Source organism: Actinia tenebrosa, unplaced genomic scaffold (genome assembly GCF_029948245.1).
Source record: "Actinia tenebrosa isolate PJP-AT-01 unplaced genomic scaffold, QUT_ActTen_1.0 PGA_scaffold8__29_contigs__length_14323225, whole genome shotgun sequence".
Classification (NCBI taxonomy): Eukaryota; Metazoa; Cnidaria; class Anthozoa; order Actiniaria; family Actiniidae; genus Actinia; species Actinia tenebrosa.
This window is the reverse complement of record NW_028292585.1, coordinates 4323369-4338197: the sequence shown is the minus strand read 5'-3', so window position 1 is coordinate 4338197 and position 14829 is coordinate 4323369. Positions and strand designations below refer to the sequence as shown.

The window sequence follows — 14829 nt, the reverse complement described above, 5'->3', positions numbered from 1 at the left end:
ACAGGAAACTAACTATGAACCTGATGGATAAGAAGAAGTATGTGGTACATTACCGCAACCTGCAGTTCTACGTGCGACACGGAATGCGCGTAGAGAAGATCCACAGAGTCCTAAAATTCACGCAGGAACCCTGGATGCGCCCCTACATTGACTTTAACACGCAAAAGCGTACCGCAGCGAAAAATGACTTCGAGAAAAACCTCTTCAAACTGATGAACAACAGCGTGTTCGGAAAGACAATGGAGAACATCCGCAAGCGCGTAAGCGTAAAAATAGTCAGCACCAAAGAGGAAGCAGAAGCATACGTGTCACAGCCAGGCTTCGTTAGATACGTAGAAATGCTGAACTTCTACGTGATTCACATGAAAAGGGCAAACCTCTTACTAAACAAGCCCGTTTACACAGGCTTTACGGTGCTGGATCTATCGAAGCTGCTTATGTACGAGTTCTACTACGATAAGCTTAAGCCAAAGTACGGAGACCGCTGTCGCCTCCTATACACAGACACCGACTCCCTAATTCTAGAAGTGCAAACGGAAGACGTTTACAAAGACTGCCTCCCCGACATAGACGAGTACGACACCAGCGGTTACCCGAAGGAGCACTTCCTTTACTCTGCGAAGAATAAGAAGGTAATTGGGAAGATGAAAGACGAAATGTTAGGAAAACCCATAGTAGAGTACGTGGGTCTGAAACCAAAGATGTACAGCGTGCTAAAGTTAGACGGCGTAGAAAAGAAAGGTAAAGGCGTAAAAAAGTACGTGGTTAAGAAGGACATTACGCACGAGTCCTACCTCAACGTATTACGAACACGCAAGGAACAGCGGCATAAGATGAACAGCCTGCGCAGCTATGGTCATCAGATACATAACGTCACGCAGGAGAAGGTGTCACTGTCTGCATTTGACGGTAAGCGATGGATGTGTGATGACGGAGTGCATACGATAGCATTCGGACATCACACGATAAGCAGTTCTTCCATGACGAACCCACGTGTGGGGCCATCGTGAAGATAATACAAGATGGGCTGACCCTTCTTAGCTATTACGCTTCGGATCTGGTAAGTTTCCAAAGACCAATTAGGATCCGTAGCTCTTTTGGATCCTCCTTCTAATTCACCCGGCTCATAGAGATATCGGACCGTGACATTACCTAATTTCTTTTCATGGGGGAAGACCACCCTCGAACTTCTGACGAAGGACTTGTGTTCCACGTGTTTCTTTTTTATGGCATCCTTGGGTTTCATTCCCGTAGCCCTGGCCGCCTCGTTGTTCAAAGCCGCGACGACCTGGGGGAGCCGCTGTGTCCATTCCCTGTTGCGTTTGGAGGGATCTTCCAGCTCTTTCCAATACTGGTACCCAAAGAGACGCTCAGCCAAGGTTTTATTAAATCTTTCGACGATGCTCTGACCCCTGTGGTACTCAGCTTTGGCTCTCCTAATTTTAGTGTCGTGGTCTTTCAGGGTCTTAGTAACCACGCCCATGAACTCCGTTCCCGCATCCACTTGCAGCAGCTTAGGCCATTTCAAGACGCGCTTATAAATCCTACCTAGGGCTTCTGCGACTTCCCCAGAATCCTTGCTGATTATGGGTTCGGCGTCCTTGTATCTGCTTGCGATATCAACTACAGTCAAAGCGTACCTATAGGTCTTTCTTCTCACCTTGTCATGTGGTAAGAAGAGCAAATCCGCCTGATGAACTTCATTAGGGGTATTTACGGTAAAGCTGGGCCTGGGAATGTACTTAGGCACGGGAAGATAAACCTGCCAGAGGGTTTGTTTTTTCAACCAGTTCTTAGCCGTTTCTTCTGATACCCTGGCCGCGGTCGCGAGTTTCTTGATAGCTGACGCTCCTTTCCAATAGCCTTCAGGCCCATAGTAAATCCTTTTGAGTTTGTCCTCTACGCGGCCCATTATATGAATTCCAAAACGAGATTGATTTGACGTCCATTGAAATCCACCGTCTCTCCGTCCACTTTGATGGTGATGTTTATGCTTTCTACCAAATTAGACAAATCATAGCTTAAAGAAATGGGAGTGTATTCTACCAGGTCAAATGGATTACCCTTAGGTAGGAATTTGGACATAAGAGAAGACTTTTCTCCATTGTTGTAACTATGGACTAAATCGCAATAGACTTCGTAAGAGGATGCGACTTTCCATTTCACAGGTATGGCTGTGTTGGTAATTGTCTTGCCCGAGGCACATAATAAAGATCCCAATGGGTCAGACTTTCCAAAAGTCATTGAATAATTTGACATATTATGTTTGAGGGTCATTTCGTGCGGCAATCCTGTGGTGAGAGTATAACCGTGTTTTGCTAATTCCTTGGCCAGTGTGATTGGTGTATAATGTCCATCGGGCAGCAATACGGCTTGATAGTTAGATCCTCCTGTATGCTCAGTGACTATGCCCCTAATCAGGTTATACCAAGAATTGTACAAAGAGCAACTTATGAGCCTAACCTTATGGGCTTTGATGGGGGGATTCAGATAAGTGGTAAAGTCATTCTTGTCGCTTTCCAAAGAGACGATCATTATATTACAGGGGACAAGTCCCCTTCGTTAGAGCAGATATGCCAAAGCTACGCCTCCCGCCAGCCCTGCAACTCCCACGAATACCAACTCACTATCTTTTTGTTTCTTAGAAGGCTGATAGTAATTCTTGAACTGAGGCTTTCTTAACCCCGTTAATGCCGCGGGGTGTGCTTGCGCATAGAGCTTAAAGGCGTAGTCTGTGTTTTCAAAGTTCTTATCCGCCTGCATTTTGTCTTGGTAGTTCTTGTCCAACCAATCCCTGTAAGCTTGTCTTTTTTCATTCCAAGCTGCCACGTCCCGCTGATATTTCTCCAGCGCTAAGTCGTGTCTCTTTCTTTCGGCAGCCAAATTTCCGCTGCGATCACCTCTAACTAATCTATCCAAATATTGACCACCATAATTAGCCCCTGTAAATGCTAAAGCTGCAATGACTCCACCTGCGACTAAGCTAACCATTATACATTAGGTAGGTACTTTTCCTTCCGTAGATAATCCTTTAGCATGATAGCCCCGCCAACGGCAGCGGTCATCTTAGCAAAATTAGCGAAGCTCTTGCTTGGGTCTTCAGTAAAGTCTTCTTTGAGCACTTTCTTACCTACCCAACCAATACCCGCAACAATAGAAGTATAGAAGTAATGATAGCTGCTTCTTCAACAGTTTTCAACAACGCGGTCGACATTATATTACAAAGCGAGAAGGTTATTACTCCATTTCAGGGATTTTGCTCCTTCTCGCGGGCGGCTCCGTAGGCGTGTAATGCGCTGGCTCCAATTTCACCCCTGGCTTTGCTGCCCGCCATTGTAAGTAGAGGCTGCCTGCTGCTATAGCAATTCCTATCGCGCCGATGACGTAGCCGGGATTAATGAAGGATTCCTCTTCCTCCACCTTTTCTTCTTTTTTGGCTTTGTTCTTCCTGTTCATCTCCGCGAGCTTCTTTCCGGCAGCAACTCTGCCTGGAGATTTAGCCTTGGTGATTCGTTGCTCCTCTTGGGGCTGCTCTACCTTCGACTCTGGTTCACTCATTTATATCTAAGGACTTGAAGGAATTAATAAGTAACTTAAGACGACTTGACTAAGTACTTAAGGATGACTTAACTAGGTACTTGAGGCGGCCTGGGTAATTCCCGCGAATGACTTGACTAAGTACTTGATAAGTCACTTGCAGGTGCCTCAGCAAGTGCTGCCTGGAAGACCTTTTCGACTTCTCTGTCCTTCTTGAAGTCCTTCCAAGATGTTCCTAAGGAACCTAGTACTTCCTTCAAGTCGACGTGCTGAGCCACGTGCAAAGCCGCAGAGGCGACTGCCATTAACTTACCGCACTTCAAAGACAACCACCCGCAGGTTATCTTAAGTTCTTGAGCGATGACATAGTCCTCGCTAATGTCCTTCTGTAGTTGCTCCACATCGTCTATGGGCAGCGCAAGTCCAAGTAATTTAGTCGCAAGTCGGATAGCGGAGTCCGCTACGGCGTCCGTGGTCTTACTTGCAAGGGCGGCCTCGTACCTCTTATGGAACTTCTTAACCTCCTCTTCTGACAACTTATTAACTTGCTCATGGGTAAGTTCCTTGCCTATCATTTCTTTGCACTTCCCCGAAGACACAAGGATGTTAAGTTGTTCCTTGAGGTTACTTTCATCTAACTGCGTGGGGACTTCATCTAAGAGCTGCTCAATGTCCATATATATTAAAGATCGCAGATCTTTATGGAATACGGAAACCTCAAAGAGAAGATCATCTTGGAATGTTGGTGCGTTTTTAAATGCCGCATGTATTCGTGTAACTGTTCCTTGGATATCTCACCGCCGTAGTCGCTTAAGATGGTTTCCAGGTCAGACTTACTGGGTGTATAAAATACGACCAGGGAGCCTATGTTTTCCCTGAAGGGCTTAGAGACGCTGGTAAGCTGCTGCGAGAGTAACCAAACGCTGATATTGTCATGCCTACCGCTGAAAGCAAGCTTCACCAATTCGGAGGTGCGCTTTTTTACGTCATCCCCACAGGCAATGTCATCCAGTATGAGGAGTGTCTGCGTATCTTTAGGGAATTGTTTGTGCCAAAACTTCAAATGGCTGGATAACTCGTTGGGGTCTAAGATATCTACAAAGAAGTCGTCGTCTTTCACTCCTATGCCCGTCCAGGTGCGGTTATTCACGTAGGTGGGGCATAATAACACGATATAGTCGAAGCGGTATCTAAAGGGCCCTAATAGCTGCTCCACGATGAACTGGGTCTTTCCGCAGCCGGTGGGTCCTACTATCAGAGCGTTACAAGGCATGTGATCTGGGTTCATTTATATTTTAGAAAATCACAGGGATTTTCACTAGATATATAGATGGAGCCAGTGGAAGCAGTGCAAAGAATTGTCGCCGACGCAAAGGATAAAAAAGGCACCATAGAAATGCAAAGGGAGGAGATAAACCGGTTAAAAGAGCGCGTGCAGGAATTGTATGATGAAATGTGCGGTCTGAAGCGTGCAGAACGGTTTGGCGCCTTGTTGACGATTGCGACGTGGGCTAAGGAGTCCGTTAAGGACTTCATTCAATATCCCCCCTAGAATGTTAACAATTAGGTTAATCTTTGTTAAGGAATAGGATACCTCGAAAGAAAAAGACGTCTAATATTGTTAACGTTTAGGTTAAACTTTGTTAAAGCTGCTCAGGGTCTATTTCAAAGAGCGCCTCAAAATGTTAGGGTCTAGGTTAAATAATTGTTAAGACGTCAAATGGAGGTTAAGATATTGTTAAGTATATATGGACTGCTCGTCGTGTAAGAAGAAGTTCAGCACCAAGCAAAGACTACAATACCACGTTCGTAATGGAGTTTGTACGAAGGAATTGCGTAAATTTTGTAAGGATTGTGGTAAAGAATTCAGTACTTTTCAAAAGATGCAACAACATCAAGACAAGCGTATTTGCATACTTTGCAAGGGCTGTAATGAGGAATTCCCTTCAGGGATACAGCAACATTTAAAGAGAGGAGTTTGTGAACAAAGCAGGCAGTGTAGTTTCTGCAATGAGATACTTAGTAGTCGTCAACGTCTTCAGACGCACAGAAAGACGCACGAAGCGAAGTATAAGTTTCTTTCCCGCGCTTACGACTTGGAAGGTGTGGATTGTTACCAATGTGCGGATTTGATGAGTCGCTGTCCTCATAAAGAGGATTATTTAAGGAATCGTATAGATTACCATAAGACGATAATACGTACTTTCCCTTCCTTCGAACATATGGAAGGAGTTCAGTGGACTAAAAGAGAGTATTGGAGGCAGGAATGTAATGCCTGTGGTTGCGTCAGAGAAGAAGAACATATCTTCAACTGCCTTAACAAAGATTAACCTAAACGTCAACAATATTAGACGCTATTTAAAATAGACCCTGAGCAGCCTTAACAAAGATTAACCTAAACGTCAACAATATTAGACGCTCTTTGATATATGCTAGCCTACGCAGCCGCATTCTTTGGAGGATTCCTAATTACCCTTTCAATATATGGACTGTATTACTTGCGAACTACCTGCCGACTGCATTACGCCACCGATACCCAAACCGCGTAAAAAATACACCTGCCTTCATTGCGACAGGGTATTCTCCGAAGGATCCTTTGTGGGGCATTGGTGCTCCGCGGATCCTAAAGCGCAGCGGACTTTAGCAGACGCGCTTAACTACAAAGAGGAGATGGAGTGACTCTTCTTTCAATGTCAAACTTCCATCGGCCATTTACCTTACCATAGCTGCGTAAGTGGGTGAATTCCTCACCCTGAATTACGTACCGCACGCAATCCGGCGCCCAAAGGGAATATTCCTTGCCTTCTAAGTCTTTGAGGACTAACCGTAAACGGTCGATGTCTTCGAAGACGACGTAATTTTTTATTTCGTATGCTTTACCGTGGACAAGATCACGCCAGTGAGTCAAGCTGAGCTTCATTATACCTATGGAATATCTTTAGGTGCGTTTTCAAAGTGGCGTAGGACTTAAACCGCTTTACACAGCCCTTACAGGGAATACGAATGCCATCCGCGTAATCCATCAGGGCACGGCAGATGATGTCGTAATCGTTGCTAACCATCGTTAGGTAACCATTTACGTCAAGCTGCGAGATTTTATTAGATTGCTTCGCGGACAATACGCCGTTTCCCTTTGGGGTCTTTAACTCAATGCACAACCCGCGGTATTTCTTGTGGGCGTTAAGGATTAAAAGGTCTGGCTGGCCGGCTTGGTAACCTTTCCGCCAGCAGGTTATTCGCTTGCTGTCTGAATCTTGAAGTTCACCAAGACCCGGCGCTATGATGAAATCGGGGTAAAACCTACGTGTGTAGTCGACGACCTTCGCGTGTAGGTCGGCTTCACTTTCGATCTTGAATACTAACTTGTTTGGGCCGCCAAACCGCCTTTCTATTGCATATTTACCCGTTTTCCTTAGCGCGGGTAGGACTTCCTCAAAGGCCCAATCACGAAACTCCACAGCTTTGGGTAGTTTGGAGCTAAATATCAGTTCGTACAAACCAGGTTCGGATATAAACACGGAATGTGGTTGCGTAGTAAAGGAGCGGTGATTCGCAGCCCCTTGTAGATCAACCCATTTTTTCTGGTATTTCTCAGATACGTGTACTCTAATTGCATCTCTAGGACGCTCATAGCCCAACGCCAAAGCCACCTCCTTTGCTTTGAAGTACAAAGTTTCGCCTTGCACTATGCATTGCAGTTTGGTTTCGTTGTTTTCAAATACGCGAAGCATATTATACGTAAGGAATATTTTTTTATCCTTTCGCTTGGCTCAAGGAACGCGAGCCTAGTAGGCAACGCTTTTTAGCTGATTCATTTCCACGCTTAGCTGCGCGTCTGAGACTACGAAAATGTACGCGTTTATCTTAGTAGTGTCGCTGGCATGTTTGGTGCGCTTGATCTCCAACGTAATGCCGTCCTGGGTATTTACCAGGCGTAAACCCTGTCCATGTAGGTCTTCGTCGTTCGTCGTGCGCATGTCGATCCACAGCGCATACTTATCCTTAAAGAATTCCTTTGGGCCAATTTGGTCACCAAACTTACGCGCGACTTCCCGGTACATGTCCTCGGGCTTTATCCCTTGTGAGTAAACCTTATTAGGCACTCCGTTAATGCTAACGCCTACGTTAGTGATGTTAGGATTAAAGAACGCCTCGGAGTCACGCAATCCTGCCGTGTATGTCTTTGCGAACAGCAACATTATCCCTGTAAGGCTGCGCCTGGGAAGGTTAATGCTTTGGTTGATGACCTCTTCGACGTTATTTGTAAAGCTGAACGTCTTGTACATCACGACGTGATCGTAAAGGAAAGCCTTCCCGGAGCTGTATTCCATACCGGCGCTACGTGCTAAGTCTTCGCTGTATACCGTTTCATACTGCAGCTCTAAGTTAGTAACGGAGTATGGGTGGACGGCTGAGGAACTTACGTCCTTTCCCTGTAGGATGTTCGTAGTGTCTGCTAGGGTTACTTCGAACTGCAGCTCGCTTAGCTGCCTTGGGTAGTATGCACCGTGGTTCGTGATAACTTCGAAATCTAATGGAACGACATATTTAGTGCCATAAGCTGTCTTTATTTCGTCTTCTCCTGAGGCGCCAGAGGTTGCGCTTCTTACCTTGCGTATGGCATCACTGGCGATTCCCTGCTCTATCCTTTGCGCGCGGTCAAATGCAGTCAACCATAAGTCTTTGTACGTGGTATACAGATCGTACCTATTTAAGTCCAAGAGGGATTCCCCTGCGAACTTCACCCGCATCTTTGAGACAATGTTGCGGCCAAGGTCGTTGACAACGTGACGCGCGTCCGCAGTGCTTGGTTGTATTGCTAGGTCAAACCTTAGCGCCAGGGTGCCAGGAACTAAGACTAGGTTATCCGTTAGGCGGGGCACGCCTACGTACAGGGTTTCCCCTGGCTTAGCGCTGCTGGGGGTAAAGGTGACACGGTGAAAGGTGCGTTCTGCTTTCAGTCCGCCAACCTGCTTAGGTAATACGTTGGGGTTTAACTTTGAGCTTATCATATATAATGGAAGTAGAAGGAACGGATTTTGACCCCACCACCGAAGAAGGTCAAGTCGACATTAACGACGAAGAATACGACGCATGGACTAAAGGCGCGGAAACCGACCCCCTAATCTACGACATGGCTCTAGAAAACACGTACGGTAGTAGGTGGAAAAGCTTCAAGGCAGCCTTGAATCGCATGTGGCACGAAAAGAACCCCGGTGAGTCCCCTCCTGAGTACATAGAACTTCGAAACATGGGTGAGCAGGGAGCAACCGCGCGGGAAACCGTAGAGTGGGCAACGCAAGAGCTAACGCAGCGCTATTCCCACTTCGAGGCCGACGACGTAAGGCTCACAGAACGCGGAAACAAAGTCCTCATAAGCGTCAGAGACATGAGATATCCCGACAAAAACCGCTGGACCAAACCACAAATCCTCTTCGACGAAAATGGCTCGGTCAAGGTTAACGTGGCAAGATTAAGAGGCTTTCAACTAGCTACCAGAAGTGCGTTAGAAAGGTTGGGAGCCCTGAATGAAAGGGTCGCACTAGAAAAACACGCCGAGGAACTACAAGAAACGTTGAAAGAAAAGGAAGCAAAGTACGAAAGACAAATACGGCAGCTAACCGATGCTCAAAAGAAAGAAATCAAGGGCAAGAACGAAGTCATACTGCAATTCAAGCGAGAAGCTGAAACGGCTTTAGACGAAAGAGACCGAGCCAGACACGCCTTCAATCTTGCTCTAAAAGACCTGGATATGAGCAAGGAAGAAGCTAAAAACTTGCATATCACCATAACCGGCTCTTTAGAGGAACGGCGGCAGTTGGTTGCCGAAATTAACACTAAGGAAGAACAAATCCGGCAAAGAGATCAGGCCATCGAAGACCTGGAGGGGCAAATAGAGCGGCAGCAGGAAATAATTAATGACCAAACTCGTCCCGAAGAGGAAAGGGAGGCAGCACAAAGGGAATTAGAAGCCCTTCAGGTACACCTTGCGGAATTACAGGCGCAAAAGGAAAACCTGGAAAAAGAGTTGGGGCTTACCACCAAGGAAAAAGTAAAAAGAGCCCTTTTAAAGTATGGTCTTCCGCTGGCATTCGCGATCGCTATTTCAAGCGTAGTAGGCGTGATCTTGTCCGCGCTTAAGGCTACAGGCGCGGGCGTAAAGAAATTAGGCAGTGGGCTGACGGACTTGGGAAAAAAGATGGCAGCCGGTCTTCCTGGGCTGCTGGGTTCGGTTGTTTCCTTGGCACTTAGGGCCGGCGGAGAACTGCTAAAGTTTGTGGGGAATAACATTTGGATATTAGTCGTAGCTATTGGAGTGGTACTCCTGAAGAAGATGAAGGGTTAATCTTATCCTCGTGTATTACTGGTGGCTTATCGTCGTCGGGCGCCCGAGGTGTTCTCGACTGGGGATAAGTAAAGATAGTATTCGCGCCGCCTTGATAATGCGGAACTAGCGGCAGCACGCTCATGGTGCTAATGGGCTTATGATTCCAAGTAGCATCCGTCGAAGGGTTAACAGTCGGGGCGGCATTTATTCGTATGCGGCCGTTACCATCGCTGGGACGAACTTGAAGCTTCGCATATTGGCAATTAGCTATCATATGGAAAGTTACGGGTGTCATGTCTTCCGTTTGCGGAGGAACGGGCTCCGACGAAAAATGAACTGGATGCCTGGTATTACTTTTTACCCTGTATGGCGGTAATGGGTGGTTATTCTCATCAACGATCCTAAAACCGGCATTGCATGAGTACCCCGCCGAAATACAAATAGTGCACATGATCAATCCCAGGCCTCCAACCTCCACCCACAATCCGGCGTCTTGCCACTTGTCGCCCACGTACTCCTTTTCCTCCAGGTAATGGAGAAACCAATCTTCCTTCGCGTGCGGGTTCATATATTTCAGGGAATAAATTTGCTTCTAAAGGCTAAGCACCGTAAGAGTGCTAATGGTAGCGTGATTATAAGGTCGATCTCTTTGGTCATGTATGCTATTTATCGTTACTACGCCCGTGTCGTCTACTCTCATTTGCAGCTTTACCTTCCCGTGGCAATCAGCAACCATGTGGAAAGTCCAAACCGAGATGTTTTCGGCGCTGCCGGGGTTGGGCTCTACGGAGAAATGCGTAGGCTCCCTGTTGTTTGTCTTATTTCTCATAGGTTGCAGTATGCCATTGTCATCGCAGAAACGAAATCCTACGTTGGCATGGCTGCTCGTGCCAATGCAAATACTACAAAGGATTAACTTCTTTCCCGAGTAGTTCAAATTCACGGACATGCCCGTGACATCAACCCAAGATGCCTGGGTGTATTTTTTCTCGCCTGTGTAAGTCGTATAAACACAATCTACTCCAGCTACGTAGGGGTTGTTCATCGCTATATATAATAGCTTAGACCAACGCTTGCAGCTGCTACGCCGGCCTTTAGTAAGTTATGGTCATATTCCTCGGGTATCGTAGGCAGGACCTTCTTTTGGGGCTTCTTCTTTGGTTCGGGTTTTTCTGCGTGTTCCTTTTTTGGCTTCTCCACGAAGTGAGGAATGTTCCTAAGAGTGTCAGAGTTCACGTCATTCACCCCAAACTTCATATCCTTAGTAGCTCGTTGAAGTTTGTTGTTGTATCCTACTACAGAGCCAGTATTTATAGATAAATTACTGGGCATTAACCAACAACCCGGGGCTACGGCATAGTCCAGTCGGGCCTTAGAATTTTGTATAGCTAGTTGGTAACGCTGTACGCCCTTGCTAATGTCGCCCTCCAAAATCGAACTTTCGAATAGAATCAAAGCTTCGGCTCGCGTTTCTTCTGCGGCGCCCGTATTTCCCACTATGCTGGATCGGGTGTTTACCTGAGCTCCAAGGATGGAATACACGTAAGCTTCTATGCTGCGGTTCAAACGGGCAAGGCCGGCTTTGGTTAGTCCTTTACCTTCTGGGGGTATGAAATTAAAGTATTGCTTCGTTTGCTCGTCGTTGGTAATCTTAATAATCAGTGGATTGGCCCCTGCATACTTACCGCCCTCATCTTTGAACAGAGGTCCGTCTCTGACTTCCTTAGTGGTTTTGGTATTTGGTTCAAAGAAGGTGCTACTGTCGTGAGTTTCTTTGTGATATCCCGTGTCCCATCGCAACTGCAGCGCATGAACTTCCTTATCACTTAGCACATGCCCACCAATCCCCCAATAAGCCCAAATATGTCCCAAACCATTGTTAGCACCGGTAGTGCATCTAAAATCCTTCCCTACAACACCGAACTCCTTACAAAGCCTGTTATAGGCTGGAACGTCGTATTTGTTATCTCTAGGATAAAACGCAGCATCTCCCGGTAATGCAGTAACGCCCATCTCATGTAGTATTCTCCTAACCGTGAAGTGAAAATGAAACAAATATTGAATTCTTCATCAAGTTTGCGCTTACCCCACAGCCGCTAGTGGCACACCAAACTGCAAAGTTTAGTTGCTGCGGCCAATAACGCATGTTAGGACCACTTAACCATTCATGAGATTCCTTAGCGGTGGTATGAACAATGGGTACGTTTTTGAAGATATCTCGCACCTTTAACGGAAAGGAATGCTTGTTAGAGATCCGCATGTTCAGCGTTAGGTCCAAGCTTGGGTGTTTATCAAATGAAACTGCGGGTATCGGATAAGTACTGGTACCCAGCAATAATTCCTTTGACCAACCTTGCACGGGCTTATGTTCAACATATGTTGGCTTAGGCTTATGTTCAACATAACCAGAATTCTTCAGTTGATCGTCTATCTGATTAACCAGCGTAGGTTTCAAATCCTCATTACTGTACATTCTGGAGCCGTTATAGTAAATACCATCGGGCCTTCTTTCGAACTTACTAGCATCCGCGTGCGGAAACATCTTCCTAAAGGCCCTCCAGTTCCAGTAATCCCTGTTGTCGTGATGTGGCTGCTCCTGTATATCATTCCCAAAAGCGTCGTACATTAGTATATATAATGGATGTTATACCATCAGCACCTCCACTCTATCCTGAACTTCCTAAGGAGGGTCCTAACGAGCTAAACGCCGAAAACTTTCGTCTGAATAAAGCGAACTTAATCCTCGCTTACTTAGAGGGTCAAACGAAGCACTATGAGAAGGTCAGGAAAAAGTATGCTAGAGCCCGAAGCATATTACATAAAATCGCGATAACTTCCGGCTCCATGTCCGTGGCGTTAACAGGCTCTGGCGTTGCTACTTCGCTTACTGGACCGGGAATAATCGTTGGAGTTCCTTTGGCCAGCGTTGGGGCAGCCTGTGGTATTATTTCGGCTGTTGCTACGGGCATTATGAAACAGTTGTCAAGCAAAATATCAAAACACGACACGACAATAGCTCTGTCAAGGGCTAAAGTAAATACGATCACTGACCTTGTCTCAAAGGCTTTGCGTGACAGAAAGATAGACGACGTAGAATTCTCGCTTATTCTGGCCGAAGAGGAAAAGTACGAGAAATTAAAGTCGGACATAAGGAACAAAAAAACAATCGTAAAAGATCTTTCCGAGGAATCTCGCAAAAAGATCTACCAAGAAGCGAAAGAAGAGCTTCAAAGAAAGCTTGCTCAGTAAACATCTGCTTTGAAAAAAGCAAGACAGGATTCTATTTGCATATTGAACGCCGGCTGTCTGGTTCATATGCAAATTAATTTCACAAATCTATTTCACAAATGTGAAACGTTTTCACAAATGTGAAAGAAAATTGTGAAGGTTTTGATTGGCTGAAAACATATGACGTAATCGTTCACTATCTTCTTGGAATCCATCCTAACAGGGGGTGGTTGGGGTCTATCTTGTAAAATATTTCGTAAATTACGTCAGGGTAATAAGGAATATCCTTATCCAGCCGACAAAACATCCACTCGGCTTTTGTCATATCAGAAACCTCGGGAATAGACTTACCGGTAATTTCAGACAAAAGATAGGGAATAGCTTTGTAATATTTCCCTAGTTTTAATTTTTTCAATGTCTTCCGTAGACTTTGTGGGGTTGGCTCTTCTAAATGGTCTATGATTTTCTTCTTTACTTCGTTGTCTAAATATACCGGTCGATAACCTTGGATATGACTCATCCAGTCCCTAAAGTATTTTATTCTTTTGTATGGCGTCTTCTTACGACCTCCGTTGGAATAATATTGTTCCCTGGTAGCACAAGGCACGGCATTACGAATATTTTTACCGCACTCGTAACACTGTGCTGACGTGTCGTCTTCTATTTGCATTTTCTTACCACAACAAATATACTTATTTGGTTTAGTAGGTACAAACTTGGGTTTCAAGCACTTTACACAGAAATCATAAACAAACTCTTTACAATCTTCGCACTCCATATATAGACTAACATATTTGCGCTGTTGCCCTCAACCACACTTGGAGTGGGGGTCGTCCGTAGGTGGATTTTTGACACGGATCTTGCCCGTGTTGAGATTGCGCTGGAACCCCCATTCCCTATACTACTCTATTTGCTCTGAGTGTTATTTCTAGGATTACATGAATAGGCTTGACATTTTGGTTCCACATGTCACAAGGGAGAACAGAAACGCGTGTCAAAGTTAAACAGTATCAGTTCTCGGAACCAAAATGTCAGTCCTAATGGTTTGCTTGAGATTAAGGTCGACAGCTCAGCACGTGGAGTTGTTGGCCATCTGAGCAAACATTCTATTCACTTTTGACATCTCTAAAGCTTTTGTTCTCTGATAGTACTGCATAATCAGGTGTGTCAACAATCTGTTGACATTCCAACTTTAGTCTCAATAATCTCCTTCATTTTTGTTTCAAACTTGAATCACCTTCAAGTGGTAATTAGTTAAGTTAAGTGTATAGCGACTACTGTATGATCTATGCGATTTAGAGTTGAGTAAATCATAGGAATTTGGGTTAGTTCAAATTCCTCCTAGGGAATTAGGAACTAGCTCATTAACTCCTCTGAGTCGCATTGACCAATCACAGTTAGCGTCAGGTCATTATCGGCTTGATGTCACTTTCTATAGACCACAAATAATACTTAAGTGCTTGTAGCACACACTAAGAGTTAGTTCTAGTTCGAGTTCAAAGTCACACTAAGAGTAGAAGAGTGAAGAAAACAACCAAGCGAATAAAAGACCAGAAAAAGAAAATCCATAAAGGTCTACATGTGTGTACGTGGGACGAGCTAGTCCGCCCCATCCCAGTCATCGGGGAAAACACCCCACGTCACACTATATATGTATAAATTCAACTAGTTAATAAAACAGATTACTGTTGAGTAGATAATAAAAGCGGCATTAAACTTTTAATATTAAATTTTAC

The 14829-nt window shown here is 45.3% G+C and overlaps 2 protein-coding genes across 4 annotated transcripts in view; one reads left to right on the top strand and one right to left on the bottom strand.

Annotated features, from left to right (window-relative positions):
• The window catches only part of LOC116299491 (DNA helicase MCM8), a 62451-nt gene that overhangs the window by 5344 nt on the left and 42278 nt on the right, over positions 1 to 14829 (top strand). The window lies entirely within an intron of this gene.
• The window catches only part of LOC116299589 (uncharacterized), a 43062-nt gene that overhangs the window by 16443 nt on the left and 11790 nt on the right, over positions 1 to 14829 (bottom strand). The window lies entirely within an intron of this gene.